Source organism: Lepidochelys kempii, chromosome 7 (assembly GCF_965140285.1).
Source record: "Lepidochelys kempii isolate rLepKem1 chromosome 7, rLepKem1.hap1, whole genome shotgun sequence".
Classification (NCBI taxonomy): domain Eukaryota; kingdom Metazoa; phylum Chordata; order Testudines; family Cheloniidae; genus Lepidochelys; species Lepidochelys kempii.
The window spans coordinates 33,548,313-33,567,236 of NC_136386.1; the positions used below are offsets into that span (position 1 = coordinate 33,548,313).

General features: G+C 52.9%; 1 protein-coding gene across 5 annotated transcripts in view; it reads right to left on the bottom strand.

Annotated features, from left to right (window-relative positions):
• SPTBN2 (spectrin beta, non-erythrocytic 2) overlaps positions 1-18,409 on the bottom strand; it is a 63,102-nt gene extending 44,693 nt beyond the window's left edge. The window contains exons 1-2 of one of the 5 annotated variants that reach the window (XM_073352063.2): positions 18,126-18,408; positions 2,682-2,790 (exon numbers count right to left, since the gene is read on the bottom strand). The gene's annotated coding sequence lies outside the window, so the exon portion shown is untranslated. Of the gene's footprint in view, positions 1-2,681; positions 2,791-14,031; positions 14,192-18,125 lie in introns of those variants that run through there. The other 4 variants (XM_073352062.2, XM_073352065.2, XM_078853671.1 and 1 more) reach the window with 4 other exon arrangements.
• Positions 18,410-18,924: the final 515 nt, after the last annotated feature.

Below are 18,924 nucleotides of genomic sequence, written 5' to 3' on the forward strand. Positions count from 1 at the left end.
CTGGACTGAGCCTGGAGGACAGGAGCAAGAGAGACTGAGCCAAAGAGCAGCCAAACTCTCAAGCTGCTGATTCTGAGATGAGCAGTGACAACAGGAGGGCTGGAACTCCAGAGCCATAAAGGGGCTGTTCTCTAGCTGCTAGAGCCCACTCCTCTCCCAGGCCCAGGGATAGAACCCAGGAGTCCTGTTCCCAGCCCCACACCCACTGTAATCTACAAGACCCAACTCCCCTCTCAGAGCTGGGGATAGAACCCAGGAGTCTTGACCCCCAATCCTGGGCTCTAACCACTAGACCAACTACCCTCCTACAGCCAGTAATAAAACTCAGGAGTTCTGGCTCCCAGACAAAGCTGGGTCTGAGACCAGGGCCCTGTCACATCAGGCACTGCACAGACACAGTCCCTGCCCCAAGAGCTCATAAGCTAAATAGACAAAGTTGTGGGAGGGGAAACAGAGGTACTGAGAGGGGAAGAGACTTGTCCAAGATCACACAGCAGGTCAACAGCAGAGGCAGGAAGAGTACCCAAGTGTCCTGACTCCCCATGCCGTGCCTTACCCACTGGACCATGCTGCTTTTGGCTAGCTCGTCCACTGGCCATAGTCTTCCAGGAAAAGCAGTGTGGGCAAGACCTGTATTTCTAGGCAGGGTAACAAACCATCCAGGCTCCATGACTGCACTGTTGTGAAGCCAGTTACAGGCCCAATGTTTCCCCAGCCATTCCACACGCTCCCTCATGCTCCAGGCTCACAGCAGGGCCCCAGGGATGGGCTGGGAGCACAGCCTGCCTGTGTCTCTATGGCAGTGGCTGTAATTGCATTAGAACAATGCAGGCTAGGCTAGCGCACACATCCCATCCATGTCACACCTGGCTGGGGCTGTCAGCACTCACTGGCATTAGGGAGGGAGACCCATTGTGCTGGGCTCATTGCTATTAGAGGCTGGAATCTGGTAACAAGCAGCCTCCTCTAGCCAAATGATGGCCCTTGAGACCATGGGGACCTCCAGCCCAAAGCTGAACCCTGACAACCCACTGGTCTGCCCAGTGGTGCTGGAACTAGGGCTGCTGGGAGTGCTGTCACTCCCCCTGGCTTGAAGTGGTAATAACAAAACACCAAATACAGGGTTTCCATCAGCAGCACCCCCACTATAAAAATTGTTCCAGCACTCCTGTCTCTGCTCCTGCCCCAGAGACACAGTCCTGTTTCTCAGCAAGGGTGGGAGGAGGTCTAGGGGTCAGAGCAGGGGGGCTGGGAGTCAGAACTCCTGGGTCCTGTCACAGTTCTGGCAGGGGAGTGGGGTCTAGTGGTTTAGAACAGGGAGGGCTGGGGTTAGGACTTCTGGGTTCTATCCCTGGCTGCGGTAGGAGAGTGTGGGCTGGTGGTGACAACCAGGCCACCTGGGTTTTGCCCCAGGTCACTATGTTTCCTTAGGCCCTCTGTGCACCTCAGTGTTCACTATCTTTCTATGAGGGATAACAACACCAGTCTACCCCCGATCACAGAGGGTTGTCGTAAATGAATGGCTACCTGCAAAGGGCTCTAAGGGGCGCTGTGGCACTGAGGGGAGCCTTCGGGGTGGGCTGCTCTAAGTTGTCCAAGCCTTGGGCTGGTTTCTCTCCCCCTCCAGCCTCCACCAGTCCCTGCCCTGTTCTGTGTCTAACCTGCCCCGCCTGGTGCCTGCTGACAGGGCCCATCTATCATCTCCCTTCCCCAGGACGCTTGGCGCCCTTTGTTTACGCTGTTGCCGAGTTGTAGGGGGGGCACGGGCGCCATCTTGGTTCCTGTCCTGCTCTTGCTCAGAGTGATTGAGAGCTAGGCCCATGGCTGTATCAACACAGCAATGCCTGGAACTGAGCATATCCTCATCTCAGTCTGCTGGGCCTCCTAATAGAGCTGGCCTCTGCATCTCCCTGCTGGTGCACTACATTCCCCACCCAGCCCCAAGTGCTAACAGCAGCTAAAAGCAGGAAACAGCTGAGCAGATCCAGCCCTGAGTCCCAGAGGCATCCCATACCAGAACAGGGAGAGCAAAGCTCCACTCTATCCCCTCACTCCATTGGTACCCCACATGCAGCTCTGGGCCCTTAGGCCCAAGAACTGGGTGGAATTCAGACAGCAGTGGATCCCAGGACAGCTCCTCATATGGCTTTGTCCACTCTGGTTCTTAGGTGTGGCCCATCACCATGGTATCAGATGCCCTGTCTGCACAGACCCTAACCAAGATCAGGGCCCATCGTGCGAGGCACTGCACAGACTGAGATCAGGGCACCATTGCGCTGAGTGCAGTACACAGCCCGGCCAAGATCAGGGCCTCATTGTGTGAGGTGCTGCACAGATACATAAAGACAATCCCTGCCCCAAAGAGCTTAAAATCTAAAGAGACAAGGGGTGGGAGGAGAAACAGAGGCATTGAAAGGGGAAGGGGTTAGCTCAAGGCCAAGAGAAAAGCCAAGAATAGAAACCAAGAGTCCTGACTCTCAGCCTTGCCTCTCTCTAGGCCACTAGACCCAGGTCCTAGCGCAGAGCCAGGATTTAGACCCCAGCAGTTCTCACTCCCAGCCCCACTTTTCTAACTGTTAGACCCCATTTCCTTCCCACAGCTGGGAATACAACCCAGGAGTCCTGACTCCCAGCCCAGTGTTCTGGCCAACACACCACACCCTATGAATGCTAAAGGCCACCTGCTGCTGCTGAACTGGGTGTCTTGCTGCAGTGCCACGTGGTCAGGATTGCTCGGCTCTGTGGTCTCTATTCCTATAGCTGGATTCCCTTCATGGGCATCACTCTGTCCTACAGACCAAAAGGAGAGTCAGGAAAATGCTCACAAAGAATCCCTGTCCAGCCCACACATCTCTGGGGGGTGAGGGCCGGGCAATTCAGGGCCCAGGTACCCCGGGAGCTCAGTGTTAACTGCTGGTTATACACAGAGCTGGGGCAGCACCACCCAGTGGTTTTCAAACTGGGGTACGCAAGCTCTCGTAAGGGTGTACGCAAGAAAAATCCTGTAACGGCAGACAACGCATTTCATTTAGTAAGACTTGGCAATCTAATCAGCATTTAATCTCCTTTCAATTAAAACAGCAGCTGCATTGGTGTACGTTTTCTTTCTGCTGTGCAACTCAGAACGAGAGGTTTTCAAACTGGGTGGCCTGCTGAGGTGAGTCAGGGGGTGGAGGTGGCACTCCCTTCCCAAGCCCTGCCATGCGGGACTGGCCTGAGCCGCTTGGTGTCACCGCTCACCTCTCCAAATGTTCCTAAGGGGGTGCATCCCACGGTTGGAAAACCTCTAGAAGCTGTTGCTAAATGAAAGGCAGAAATCGCGGGGTGGGGGGGAGACATATGACCCCGCCTTCTACCCCCCATGTGTCGCCTCTGCCTATCTCAGCCCGGGTGCATGGCAGACTACCTTATTTGGAAAGGGGTACACAGCCTAAAAAGTTTGAAAACCACTGATCTATAAGTAAGGTTGCCATTAGAAGACCCTGGTTTTGGTTATTTATAACTTTGCCAAACTTCAGTTGTCCAGTCCTGAAATTTTCCTGGTCAGGACTCTGCCTCAGGCTGAAACTTTCTGGGAAGTTTCAGCAAAAATGGTTCACCTGTTTCCAAAGATGAAACTAGGGAAAAACTGTTTTGCCCATGTTAAAAAAAATCTCAGATCCATTTTGCTGAGAAGCTCTAGGGCAGGGGTAGTCAATACGTAGACCACAGGCCAAATTTGGACAGCCAGATGCTTTTGAATGGACCGTGACATCTTTTTATTTACTTATTATTATCAGTATTGTTATTAGAAAAGGAGTACTTGTGGCACCTTAGAGACTAACCAATTTATTTGAGCATGAGCTTTCGTGAGCTACAGCTCACTTCATCGGGTGCATACCGTGGAAACTGCAGAAGACGTTATATACACAGAGACCATGAAACAATACCTCCTCCCACCCCACTCTCCTGCTGGTAATAGCTTATCTAAAGTGATCATCAAGTTGGGCCATTTCCAGCACAAATCCAGGTTTTCTTACCCTCCACCCCCCCCCCCCCCCACAAACTCACTCTCCTGCTGGTAATAGCCCATCCAAAGTGACCACTCTCTTTAAAATGTGTATGATAATCAAGGTGGGCCATTTCCAGCACAAATCCAGGTTTTCTCACCCCTCCACCCCCCTCCAAAAACCACACACACAAACTCACTCTCCTGCTGGTAATAGCTTATCCAAAGCGACCACTCTCCCTACAATGTGCATGATAATCAAGGTGGGCCATTTCCAGCACAAATACAGGTTTTATCACACACCCCCCACACACACAAACTCACTCTCCTGCTGGCAATAGCTCATCCAAACTGACCACTCTCTTTACAATGTGCATGATAATCAAGGTGGGCCATTTCCAGCATAAATCCAAGTTTAACCAGAACGTGGGGGGGGGGGGGGGGGTTAGAAAAAAACAAGGGGAAATAGGCTACCTTGCATAATGACTTAGCCACTCCCAGTCTCTATTTAAGCCTAAATTAATAGTATCCAATTTGCAAATGAATTCCAATTCAGCAGTTTCTCGCTGGAGTCTGGATTTGAAGTTTTTTTGTTGTAAGATAGCGACCTTCATGTCTGTGATTGCGTGACCAGAGAGATTGAAGTGTTCTCCAACTGGTTTATGAATGTTAGAATTCTTGACATCTGATTTGTGTCCATTTATTCTTTTACGTAGAGATTGTCCAGTTTGACCAATGTACATGGCAGAGGGGCATTGCTGGCACATGATGGCATATATCACATTGGTGGATGTGCAGGTGAAAGAGCCTCTGATAGTGTGGCTGATGTTATTAGGCCCTGTGATGGTGTCCCCTGAATAGATATGTGGGCACAGTTGGCAGCCGGCTTTGTTGCAAGGATAGGTTCCTGGGTTAGTGGTTCTGTTGTGCGGTATGTGGTTGTTGGTGAGTATTTGCTTCAGGTTGTGGGGCTGTCTGTAGGCAAGGACTGGCCTGTCTCCCAAGATTTGTGAGAGTGTTGGGTCATCCTTCAGGATAGGTTGTAGATCCTTAATAATGCGTTGGAGGGGTTTTAGTTGGGGGCTGAAGGTGACGGCTAGTGGCGTTCTGTTATTTTCTTTGTTAGGCCTGTCCTGTAGTAGGTGACTTCTGGGAACTCTTCTGGCTCTATCAATCTGTTTCTTCACTTCCGCAGGTGGGTATTGTAGTTGTAAGAATGCTTGATAGAGATCTTGTAGGTGTTTGCCTCTGTCTGAGGGGTTGGAGCAAATGCGGTTGTATCGCAGAGCTTGGCTGTAGACGACTGATCGTGTGGTGTGGTCAGGGTGAAAGCTGGAGGCATGTAGGAAGGAATAGCGGTCAGTAGGTTTCCGGTATAGGGTGGTGTTTATGTGACCATTGTTTATTAGCACTGTAGTGTCCAGGAAGTGGATCTCTTGTGTGGACTGGACCAGGCTGAGGTTGATGGTGGATGGAAATTGTTGAAATCATGGTGGAATTCCTCAAGGGCTTCTTTTCCATGGGTCCAGATGATGAAGATGTCATCAATATAGCGCAAGTAGAGTAGGGGCGTTAGGGGATGAGAGCTGAGGAAGGATTGTTCTAAGTCAGCCATAAAAATGTTGGCATACTGTGGGGCCATGTGGGTACCCATAGCAGTGCCGCTGATCTGAAGGTATACATTGTCCCCAAATGTAAAATAGTTATGGGTAAGGACAAAGTCACAAAGTTCAGCCATCAGGTTAGCCGTGACATTATCGGGGATAGTGTTCTTGACGGCTTGTAGTCCATCTTTGTGTGGAATGTTGGTGTAGAGGGCTTCTACATCCATAGTGGCCAAGATGGTGTTATCAGGAAGATCACCGATGGATTGTAGTTTCCTCAGGAAGTCAGTGGTGTCTCGAAGGTAGCTGGGAGTGCTGGTAGCGTAGGGCCTGAGGAGGGAGTCTACATAGCCAGACAATCCTGCTGTCAGGGTGCCAATGCCTGAGATGATGGGGCGCCCAGGATTTCCAGGTTTATGGATCTTGGGTAGTAGATAGAATATCCCAGGTCAGGGTTCCAGGGGTGTGTCTGTGCGGATTTGATCTTGTGCTTTTTCAGGAAGTTTCTTGAGCAAATGCTGTAGTTGTTTTTGGTTATTGTTTTTGTATTATTTTCTCTGGAGTCTGGACCTTGACCATACCTTGACCAAGAAATTTTGACCTTGCCAAAAAATAATTGATTACCCCTCCTCTAGGGCCTCAATCCATTGGAGCACGGAGTTGAAATTTGGCAGGGGGACCACTCTGGGGTCAGGAAGATGCCTTTTGCTGTTTCCATGAAGATCCACCCAAATCTGGCCTATTTATGAGCCTCAGGGGGAAAAAATTCAGTTTTCACATGCTAAGTAGAGACTTGTTAAAGTTTGGCAGCTAAATTTTCTAAAGATTCCACTGCGCTGAGCATGCTCCAGACCTTCACATCAGAAGTGAGAGCAGGAAAATGGTCTCTCCTGTGCTCTCAATGCTCCCCCATGCTGGAGAAGAAGGAGAATGCAGCCTCACTAGAGTGCAGAGGGGAGCAGAATAGATGTGGGGAAGAGATGTGGGGGAGACAGGGACAGAGGGAAGATAATGGGGGCAGGAGCCAGGTGGGGGGCATTGGGGTGGGCATCCCCACGATGGGAAAAGAGCAGAAGGGGCTGGCGACAGGAGCTACATACAGGGAGACAGGAGTGGGAGACGACTGGGGGAGTTAGGGAGCAGGATGAAAGGGACAGAATGGTCTGTAACCACTAGCAAACATCACCTATAAAACCTGGAACTAAACCCAGGAATCCTGAGTCTCTGCATTCCTCTGCTGACAGCAAATAGTCGTAAAACCCACTTGAAAAGTATGTACCTTACTCCTTCTAGAGCCTAATCCACAGAGGATAACAGCCTACTACTCCTACCTGTTATGCTGTTAGCTCAAGTGGTAGAGAATTAAAGGTTGCAGCACTGCTGATGACTCAAACTGGGGGATGAGTATGGTTCCTCATGATGACATTTTTTGCCTGTGCAACCTCAGTTCGTCCCCCTGTGCGTATCCATTATGATATAGTCTTTAATTACATGATCACATACTATTTTTTCACAGGACCCCTGCTTTGTCAGTGTACAGAACAGACATGTTCTGGACATGGATCAAGGTAGGGTAGTGAAGAAAGCTATTGTCAGACCCCTGCTTCATTTGTTGTAGAAGCTGGAAGGTGGGCAGTGAATGAGGCAGGGGACTGCAGGAAGAAAAAGGAAGGTCTGGCATGGTTAAGGCAGCTGAATGCTGCCCTATAGAACTGGACTCTGCTACAAAGTTCCTGTGTGATGCTGGGCAAATCACTTACATCAAACTTTTCACAGGTGGGCACTAACTGTGTGGGCCTCATTTTCTGAGCACTCCATTTGAGATCTTGGGTTCTGATTTGCAGAAGTCCTGAGCACTCACAACTGTAACTGAAGTCAAGGGGAGCTGTGCTCTGACCATAAAAAGTGCCATATAATGCTAAATTCCCTGAAACAGAAGGCCCTATGCATCTCATACTGGGCACCCAAAATTAACTGACCCTTTTGACACTTTTGGCCTTAATCTCTGTTTCCCATCTGTAAAATGGGGATAAACTGCCAAGTCATCTCATAGGAAAGTTGCAAAGATAAATTCATTCACATCTGTAAAGCACTAAGATAGTACAATAAGAGCAACACTGAAAAGCCCAGGGGGAAATTACTAATTCTGTATGAAGTGTGGGGTTTGGATAGTGTGCAGTGAATAATGCATGGCGCCACACCTAGTTTATGTTACTGTCCATCCTGTGCATTGAACAAGGCAGGGGTCCTGTGGAAAAAAACCAACATGTGATCATGTAATTAAAGACCGTATCATAATGCATAAACACAAGGGGGTGCAAATTAACGTTGCACTCTGAGGGCCGTATTTTAAAATCTTAACATAGTTCTTTGGATGTAGTGTTCTGGGATATAAAATAATTGTTGCAGTGAGGTAACTCCTAGAGATGACTGGGCTCCGGGCCCCACTATGATCGGTGATGTACAGGCACATGGTCAATGAAAATGCTCTGCTACAAAGAGCTTATGCTCCCCTTGTCACCATAGTATCCAAGTGCCTCACAATCAATGGATCTTAGCTTTATGAGGCAGCGAAGCATCAGTCCTATTTCACAACTGAGGCAATGGACATGACTCATGCAAGGAATCAGTGGCAGTCCTAGGAATAGAATCCAGGTACCCTGCATCCCACTCAAGTGCCCTCCCCACTAAACCACCCTTCCCCACTGCATGTATATTTATTGCTGCCTAATCACACTGCATATGCACAGCCATGCTGTCAAATGCTTCAAACATGCATCTACCACCACCTACACAAGCGTAGCTCCAACTGCATGATACTGGAGTATCAGCTGACAAGTATGCCCTGACAGAAAGGGAGTGGGGTCTAGTGGTTAGAGGAGAGTGAGGCCTGGAGTTGGGAATGCTGGATTCTCTCCCAGTCCCTTGAAGGAAAGTGGGGTTCAGTGAGTTATATCAGGGAGGGCTGGGAGCGAGGACTCCTGGATTCTATCCTTGGGTCTGAGAGGGAAGTAGGGTCTAGAGCAGGGGTGGCCAACCTACACCTGAGAAAGAGCCAGAATTTACCTATGTACATTGCCAAAGAGCCACAGTAATACCTCAGCAGCCCCACATCAGCTCTCCCATGCCTACCAGCAGCCCTGATGATCAGCACCTCCCCCTCCTTCCCCATGCCTCCTGCAGCATGCAGGAGGCTCTGGGGGGAGGGGGAGGAGTGAGGGCATGGCAGGCTCAGGGAAGGGGGCAGGAAGGAGTGGGGGCCTTGGGCGAAGGGGTAGGGCCTGTGGCAGAGTCAGGGGTTGAGCAGTGAGCACCCTCCCCCGGCACATTGGAAAGCTGGCGTCTGTAGCTCCAGCCCCAGAGTTGGTGCCTAAGCAAGGAGCCAGATATTAACTTCTGAAGAGCCACATGCGGCTTTGGAGCCACAGGTTGGCCACCCCTGGTCTAGAGCTTAGAGAAAGAGGGCCGAAAGCCAGGACTCCTGAGTGCTATTCTCAGCTATTTTACTCACTCACTCGTGCCTCAGTTTCCCTCTAATTTCCACAACAGAAGCTGAGAGGGCATGCAGGGTTAGTGTTTGTAAAGCGATGTGCACAGCTGAGCAGGGGCACAGGATTACATGATATAAAGCCCAGAACACTCCTGGTGCCAAGTGACGGGGGCAGGGGAGGGTTGACCAGTGCAGTGGGAGGCATTAACCCAGCTCTGCAAGTTGCCAAGATGGCCAGCCAGCATGCCCAGGGTAAGACTGGGGTCACAGGGCTGCTGATCCTTTAGATGCAGAAAGACACCAGCAACATGGCACCAAATCCATGTCAAATGGCCACCACAGCTGACTTGGCAGGAGTCACTGGAACACTGGCAGGAGGCCATTGAAGCCCATGGGCATCCCAGACCAACTCCCATCTAACATCAACAGCTGCTCCCACAGAGACGGCACCCTCTACAAGGTGTATATGGGCCCCAGACAAATGACAGCCATGCAGGAGAGCCAGTGGATGGTGGCAGGTGACTGAGTGATGCCACTTTGCTGCCCAGAAGGGGGGAGGCAACTGCATGGACAGGCTTGTACAATCACAAGCAAGATCACTTCAGCATGAGGGCTGGATTAGTGCAACTGCACACACAAATTCCTACTGACACGAGGGGTTGGTTAGTGCCATTGTGTGTGCACGGATTCCCATTGACACAAGGATTGGGTTAGTGCAGTCACACATGCACAGGTTCCCGCTCACATGAGGGGTGAGTTAGTGCAATCACACAGACATTCTCTCTGCCTTGAGTGCTGGGACTAGGGACTGGCTAGTGTGACCGCCAACATGCAAATTACCTCCAGCACAAGGGCAGTGCATGCACAGATTTACATGAGGGCCAGGTGAGAGTGACAGCACAAACAGATTCAGTCTGGCAATTGGGGTGGGTAAAACAGATAGTGAGGTTGAGGTGACTGGGAATTGGGTGACGATTCGGAGTAATGGAGAATTTGGGGCAATTGGGGTAACAGGGATTTTGGGAGGTCAGGTAATTGGGGGATTGGAACAATGTGTTTTTGGAGGATTGGAGCCATGCATATTTGTGGGTGTTTGGGATCAGAGGGGTGAAAGGGATTTAGATTGGTGGTGATGTAGATGTGGGGCGATTGGGATTTGAGGGATGTGGTGATGTGGTTTCAGGATGAGTGTATTTTGGGGGTTGGGGTGACATTAATCTTGGGGTAATAAGGGACTAAGGCAATTTGGAATGCAACAAAGGGGATTTTGAGGACTGGTGATTTGGGATTGGTGGTAATGAGGATTTGGGGCAATTGGGTTCAAGGGTGATGTAGATTTGGGGGATTGGGCTGATGCAGATTTGGGGGTATCCAGAATTGGGGACAATGGGGATTTTGGGGCACAGGCAGCTGACAAGGAAACCTAGCCTGGCTGGCAGGGTGACCCCAATGTCAGGAACCCCTGAGGAGAGGGGGACCTAACTGGGAGAGCTGGGCAATGAGGAGTGGGTTAGAGGGGTGTAAGGCACAGGGGGAGGAGATGAGACAGAGTGAAAGGACTCTGAGGGGGAGTGCGGTTCTGGGCTGCTTCCTCTCTCCATGAGCTGAGAGGGCTGGACCCTGGCCTACCACAAGGCTGTAGAGGGGAAACCAGGGATGGGGCATGAGGTAAAACCCAGCCACCTCCTGTGCCCAGCCTCCTCTGTGGGCCCTGGCCTAGCGAGTGTCTGGGGGGAACCCCTGATGCTGCCCAGCTGGGCCCAGCCTCCCCAATGGGTCCTGGCCTAGCGAGCATCTGGGAGGAACCCCTGGCGCTGCCCAGTTGGGCCCAACCTCCCCAGTGGGCCCTGGCCTAGTAAGTGTCTGAGGGGAACCCCTGGTGCTGCCCACCTGGCTTGATCCAGCTTCCCTCACAGGCCCTGGCCTAGCGAGTATCTGGGGGGAATCCCCAGTGCTGCCCAGCTGGACTCAGCCTCCCACACAGGCCCTGGCCTAGCAAGCCTCTGAAGGGAGCCCCCAGCACTGCCCGGCTGGGCCCAGCCTCCCCCACAGGCCTAGCCTAGCGAGCGACCGGCTCTGACCGTACAGGTCCCAGTGCCACATTGCGGTAGCCCCACCCGCCCACACAGAGGACCCATGCCAAAGGCCGGCATCTCACTGCAGATCATCCCCAGATTACACTGCTGATTGGGCATCTTATTCTTAGCTGCACAGCCCCAAGGAGGCTTATGCTCTTAAGGCCGAAGGATAAATAGCCCAACTCCCTGACAGCAGCCAGGCCACCTCCCCGATAACGGCATCCTCCCCCCACAGCCGGCGCCAATGCCAGACTGAGGTAATTATGCCAGCAAGTGTTCCTGCAAAATCCAATCAGCACTGCCATTGCTGGCACTCAGGGACCAGCCTTTCCAGAAACAAATGAGGGGAGACAGGAATTGGGCCTCCTCTGTGCTGGATAAAGAGACCTCAAGGAGGATGTTTGTAGGGGAGGAAGCATGGGCCAGTGGACAGAGCACTGGCCTGAGAGCCAGGACTTCTAGGTTCCCCAGCTCTGGGAGAGGAGTGGGGCCTCATGGCTTAAAGCCAGGGTAGTTGGAGAAGGTCAGGACTCCTGGGTTCTATTCCAGCCTCTTCCACAGCCCTGCTGTATAGTTTTGTAGTATAAATATAGCAGTGGGCCTGTTATGCCAGGTACTGCACACTCTGTACCTCAGTTTTCCCTCCCCTCCTTGGCCTAGTGAGATTGTATGTTCTTCAAGGCAGGGACTTCCAGTGTGTGTCTGCTGTGCCTTGCACAATGCGGGGCTTTGATCTCAGCTGGGGATGCTGGGTACTACTTTAATAGTACCGATGATCCCTCACTCAGACCTGAGATGCAACCATCTCTGGGGTGGTGCACTGCCTCACCTTGCACTGAGATGCAGCTGTCTGTGAGGTGGGTTCTTTAACCCTGAGACCAATGTCTCTTACCAGCCCCCTCACTCCCACACAATGTCCTCTCTTTGCTCCACTTCCCCCCATACACACCATCATCTTTAGCCACCCCTCCCCTGTGACTTTTGAACCCTCTCCCCCAGCAGGCCCAGCCCCTGCTCCCCATGACTTCTGATCTCAAAACCATTGGGGTCCTCTGCTCCCTCATTCCCCAGACAGAGGGCAGGAGGGGAGGGAGTGCAAGTAGAGAGGAGATGGGTCTAACCAGACAGCTGCTCCCACTCCCCTGCAGTAGCCCAAGCCTTACCTCACCCCATCATAGGCCCCCTACTGCTATACTGAGGCACTGGTGTCAATACTATCAAAGAAAAGCACCACCTATTCAGCTCCTACACCACTGCATAACATACACACACACCCAGCACTGCATCAAGGCACCGGAGCCAGCACTGACTCCACAGGGCGAGCATTCCTCACTGAGCCCCCACCCTGTCCCCTGCAGTACAGTGCCCTGTAGTGCTGAACTGGGGCACCGGGGTCAGCACTGACTGTGAGAGAAAAGTACCGCCTACTGAACTCCCACTCCCCTCGCTGCAAACCACCCCAGTACTGTATTGGCTCTGCTCCCCTGGATCTGTGACCGAAATACCATGGCTTGCATCCCTACATTCAGGAATAGGTTGGTACCACCCAGCCCAGCACCTCTGGGCTGAATTGGAAGCCTATTTGCCCCATGTTCTGTGTTAACATGCCCAGATCTCCATGGGGAAGTGTGATCACTGCATTAGCACAATGGCACCTGCACATCGCTAATGCCACCATAAAGGCTTTGAACCACTCAGTCCCAGGCAGGCCTGATAATCTGGATTCAGCCCCCAAGATACTCATCCCCACCCCGGGGCTCCCTGCACCATGGAGTTCTTCCCAACACACATTTGAATTGTGCACCCAACTTATGACACCGCCGCCCCAGAAGCTGGGCGGCTTGGACCCCCTGTATCAGAGATTGGAAAACTATTCAGCCCAATCAAGCTATTCTTGACTTTCCCCTGCCATCCCCCTCTCCACGCTGCAGACAGGGCTAACCAGATTGTTCCCATTGCACCATTTGCATCAGTTCTTTCTGCATAAAACTCAGATCCCACTATTGACCTACTAGCGAGCTCAACCCGGACCCTAAATGCAGCGCAGGGCCCTGCCATGTGGCACTAGCTGGCAGAGCCATCTTGCACGCACACACATGCCAAACATTTCAAAACAGGGGCTTCCAGTTCTGCCCCACAGTGCAGATTTCAGTTCCTGAGTCAGGTGGCCAGACTTCCGAAAGAACTTGTACCCAGCAGCTCCCAGTGTTGGCAATGGCCGCCCAGTGCCGGGGCACAGCACGGCCAAAAACAAGCCCACACGTACAGAGAGAGGCACACACCAAGACAGATAGGCAGGGATAGAGACACAAATCTATGTATGCACACTGTGAAACACCCCAGCAGAGCTGCGCACACAGCCAGCTCCACATCCACACACACATACAAACCCTCACAGCCAGATATGCATGCACGCAGAGACACATACTCCAGCAAATACGGAGACAGGTTCACGCACCCAGATACACAGAGGTGCAAACACAGAGAGCTATTGCCAAACAAAGGCACCCAGAGACACACAAAGAGCCATGCACACACCAGAGGGAATCCAGCTCAATGTGCGCGCACACCCGGCATCTCAGACCGGCTGCTCCCCCTGCCATTCCCCAAGGAGCATGCTGGCCTGCCTCTCCCTCCCCCACAGCCCGGCCTCGCGTCAGGCGCAGAGACCGGCTCTAGCCTACATGCCCCTCACTTCCCAGGTGCCTGCATCCGGGTGCCCCCACATCCCTGCCCCACCTGGGCATCCCCAGCCCGCCTCCCTTCCCCACCCCGAAGCGCCAGGAGCAGCCGGGAACCCCTCTCCTCCTCCTGCTGCCAGGGATGCAGAGACAATAGCAAGCCCCTCCATCTCCCAGGAGCCCGGCTCACCTCCCTCCGGGGGACACCCAGGGCTCCTTCCCCTCGCTCGCGTCCAGATTCCACAGCCAGGGAGGCCCCCAGCACCACACGGGCAAGCTCGGGGACCGGCGGGGAAGGGCTGGCTGTGGCTGCTGGCTGCGGTGCTGTGAGCGCATGGATCTGCGTGTGTGAGCGCGCGTCACCCGCAATAGGGAGCCGGCAGGAAAAAAAATCACAATAGCATCCTCTGGCGCCCACCGGGGCTCCCGCAGGACTCTGCCAGCCCTCCCCAGCCAGCCAGCTGGTCCTGCCACGGCGGGGTCGGGGGGTTGGGGGAGAGGACAAAAGGAAGGGGCTTTTCCCAGCTGCACAGTGGGAGGGAGCGGGGAGGAAAGGCTGGACATGGGGCCTAGACAGGGATGGGTAAAAGCCATGTGGTGCTCATCCAGCACCCGGATGCAGCCACCTCTGGGGTGGGGTGTGGGGGGCTGTTTATACAGGAATCCATTGCCTGGCCCTGAGCTGCAGCTGCCCCAGGGGTAGGGAGTGGTGGCTATTTATACAGGGATCCATTGCCCCAGTGCTGAGATGAAGCCACCTCTGGGCTGGGAGCAGGGCCTGTTTATACAGGAATTTTTCACCCCAGCCCTAGATGCAGCTGTTTTTGGGGTGGGGAGAAGGGCTTTTTAACAATATACAGTAGTGTAGTAATGTTATACAGCTGTTTAGGACAAGGGTGAAAGGGGAGGATCCCAGGGACAGTGACACCCTCAGTCCTTGGTATCTGTAATGATCTTAAATAGATCCTTGCTCCAGTCGATGTCCCCAAGCCCCCCCTCCCACATGGTCTCCCACTCCTACCTAAAGGCCACAATCACAGCCAGCTCATTCCTAGCACCATAGTCTATGGTATCGACTCAGAATGCCCCCTCCTGGAGCACACTGCTCTCTGTACACCAGCGGTTCTCAAATTGTGGGTCAGGACCGCAAAGTGGGTTGCGAACCTGTTTTAATGGGGTCGTCAGGGCTGGCATTAGACTTAAGGGTCCGAGCCAAAGCCTGAGCCCCACTGCCCAACCCCTACCACCCAGGGCCAAAGCTCGATGGCATCAGCCCTGGGTGTCGGGGCTCAGGTTACAGGCCCCCCACCTAGGGCTGAAGCCCTTGGGCTTTGACTTTGCTCCCCACTCCACCCGGGGAGGCTGGGTTTGGGCAGGCTTACACTTTGGTCCCCTCTCCTGGGGTCATGTAGTAATTTTTGTTGTCAGAAGGGGGTCGCAGTGCAATGAAGTCTGAGAACCCCTCCGTGTATTCAATGAGTGTCCTCAGCTGCACACCACAAAAGGGGGCTTAAGGTGGGTGCGAATGGCCCCCTAAGCCTCCCACTCCCCTTGAAGGGAGCATCTGGTAATAGGGCTCCTAGCCCCCCATCCCAGTGTATGGATGCGGTGCAGTGCACACTGGCTATTCACTGCATCCCCACCGCTATGGGACACAGGATAAAAGATCCCTTGCAACCGACACACCTGCAGATGTTCGGAATGCAAACTTGTGTTTAATGATAACTTGCACCATATCTTACACGTTAGAAGAGCTTTTCACTATAAAGCCTATTTGAAAGGACTCCTCGCTGTGGGAATTGCCCACCCTAAAAGCAGCTGCACCTGAGTGCTGGGTGAAGGTGTATAAACAGCCCCCACACCCCAACCCCCAGGTATCTCAATGCTAGGCATTGGATCCCTGTATAAACAGCATTGCACACTACCCCAGAGGTGCCTACAACTCAGAGACAGGTGAGGGATCTCTGCATAAACATCCCCCTCTGTCCCATCCCAGAGGCAGCCGCATTTTAGCACTGGGTGAAGGATCCCTGTAAAAGCCCTAATTTTGTGAATTACCCAAACCAGCTGTTTAAAAAGAAAAATAATCCCCTGTTGCTTGCAACTATCACATTCCCCCATAAGTCATGAACAGAGCTTGACCCCATAACTTTCTGACTTGAGCATAGACCTTTGCCACCCGAGCTACAGGAGTAATTGCTGCATGAATTAGCCTCTAGAGTAGGGCTTTGCATACACTTTGCCAGTGGGTTACACAACTCCATTAGCACTTTTCCAAACACCAAAGTTGTCCCTCTTTGACTACTCCATTCTAGTTGAAGAGGTACAACCCCTGCTAGTGTGGATATGGTTATGATGAGATAAAAGTGCTTATCCTGGTATAGCTATTCCTGTACAGGAAGGGGAATAAGCTATCCCAGGATAAGACATCTTTATATCAGTATAGCTGCTTCCACACTTGGAGTTGTCCTGGCATAACATACGGGTAAAAAAAAATTCCCTCCCCAACCAAAATAGTTATACCGGGACAAAATCCGTGTGTAGAGTAGCTCTCAGATAGCAGTAGGCTATTAGAACACTGCATGCTAGCCCTGGGTCTGGGAGGGAAGTGGGCAAAGCGTTTAGCAATTGGATAACCATGGCACATATATTTAGCACGTTCGTTCTAAAAGGCAGTGCAGCAGAGTGGCTCCGACACAGCTCTGAGGTGTTAGAGTGTGGACTCAACTCCCAGCTCCACCTGAATTGACCTTGTGTAGCCTCTCTTTTAGATTATTTGCAAAATGGAAGTGGGGGGCTAATATCTGAGTAATTAAATAGTGGGGTGGAATGTTGTCTTGGTCAATAGTAAGGTCTGGGAAGTGCCTGGAAATATAAAAAGCAAAAAGCAAAGGGGAGATGTGAAGGCAGGAGCTTCTGGTTCCAAGCTCAGTGCACATTCCCCTTGACTACAGGATATGCAGTGGTGCCATCTGCTGTCTCTCAAAAACGTTGGGTAGCCTGATTGCATGGACTGAGTATATATTAGAGCAGCTCTGAGGCTGCTCTCATTTACACCCCAGGAAAAGACCTCATAAGCCCCCTTAAACCCTTCTCCTGTATCTGTGTGCTGAGAGCAGGACTGAAGAGGACAACCCAGCTCTGGGGAGACCCTCCCTCATAGACTCTGCACTCAATTCTGATCCCCTGCCTTTGAGAAAGAAGGTCAGAGTGGGGCCTGGGGGTGGAAACCAGGACTCCTGGGTTCTTTCCTGGGCCAGAATCATCACACTGTCAGCAACCTGTTCAACTAATATTGTCCATAACTGGGAACGGGTGACGGGGGATGGATCACTTGATGATTACCTGTTCTGTTCATTCCCTCTGACGCACCTGGCATTGGCCACGGTCGGAAGACAGGACACTGGGCTACACGGACCTTTGGTCTGACCCAGTATGGCCATTCTTATGTTCCCCGTCCGTATTCCATGGCCCGCCTCTCATTTGCACCCCATAGTAATCCCCTACCCCCTAGGGTGAGTGCTCTTAGAGCCTGCAGTAGGTTACCTGACCTCCCTCTTGCCAGTGTTCATTATGGGATACATCAGCATCTCCCTGCTGACTAGCAATGGAGCAGCCTGATAGCGCAGCATAACCCAACAACATCATAACCTAACATGACTGGATGACTCTGCTTAGGAGAAGCCCGGAGCTGGAATAGCAGGGGGCTGTGGGCTGGGACTGGGGGGCTCAGCAGAGCCATGTGTGTTTGTGGGAGCCCAGGGCTGGGATTTCACCAGGGTGACTGGTCAGGACTGAGGGGCACTGGCAGAGGTGCAGGGGAGCCCAGGGCTTGGGTAACAGGGGGTTGCAGGTCAGGATTGAATGGCACTGGCAGAGCTGTGTGCAGAAAGCCCATGTAGTGAGCAACTGGAGCCAATAGTATGAGCCCCCTCATCCGCCCTGTTTTCCTGGCACCCTGGGAGCAGTGAGGCAGGGAGCTCTGACCCTGCCAGCTGCAGGCAGACACCCTGGCCCCCATCCTTCCCCAGATATATCAGGTGGGTCCACTATGGTATCAAAGGCCCCTCAGCCCCTCGCAGGACCTGCCTTCAGATCCAGAGACCATCCCCTGGAGATACCCCACTGCACCCATCCACTCCTTCCCAGCCCCACTTGGGCATCCCCAGCCCAGCTCCCACCCTCCCCCGCACCATGGGTAGCTGGGATCCCCCTCCCCTCCTGCTGCCAGGGATGCAAAGACAATAACGAGCCCCTCTATCCCCCAGGGCCCGACTCACATACCTGGGGGGTGGCATCCAGGTCTCCTTCCTCCCCGCCGTGGGCAGACCTCACTGCAGGCAGCGTCTGGCTACTTGGAAGCTAGGGGGCTGCCAGTGGGGGGCTCCTTGTGAGTCTTAAGGCTGATCCGATGAGGTCCGAATCACCTGTCCCATCCCCCGTCCCTGATGGGGGTGCAAGCATCACATGTTGCGCTTGGGTGAAACCCGGCGTCCAAGGGCTCAGCCCGAACGAGCAGTCCTGGGCGGCAGAATGGTCCGGCCAGGAATGGCTGGAAAAGCGCCCGCCTCCCAGCCACGAGGCACAGCCATTGGGCGCCTTCCCCACATCAGTCACACACAGGGAAATGGGACTGGGAGACGATTGAGGGGGGGTTGATTGGGGGCTGGGCTGCCCTATCTCACCCAGGGGATCAGAGCACAGAATGGGGAACCCCCTCCTCATATCTAGGAAATGGGCCCGATCCTGCTCTCATTAACCGTGGTGTAAATCCAGAGTCGCCCAAACAGATGAGGACAGGATCCTGAGGTGGAGATTAATCCAGAGTGAGTCCTGATTGGGTTTGTACAAGCGCCATGGCACAGTCAGGCCTCATTAGTTGGGTGTGAGGGGTCTGACCTGCCAGGGGCTGAGTGTGGGGCACCTCCCCAGGAACAGTGCTCACATCCCAAGTGCTAGGAGCAGGATTTGGCCAAAGAGATCCAGTTTGCATCCTTGCAATCCAGCTCCCTGGTGCTTAAGGGCATAAGAGCGAGTGCAGTGCAGCAGGCTGGGACCCAGAGCTCATGGGTTTTCTTCCCAC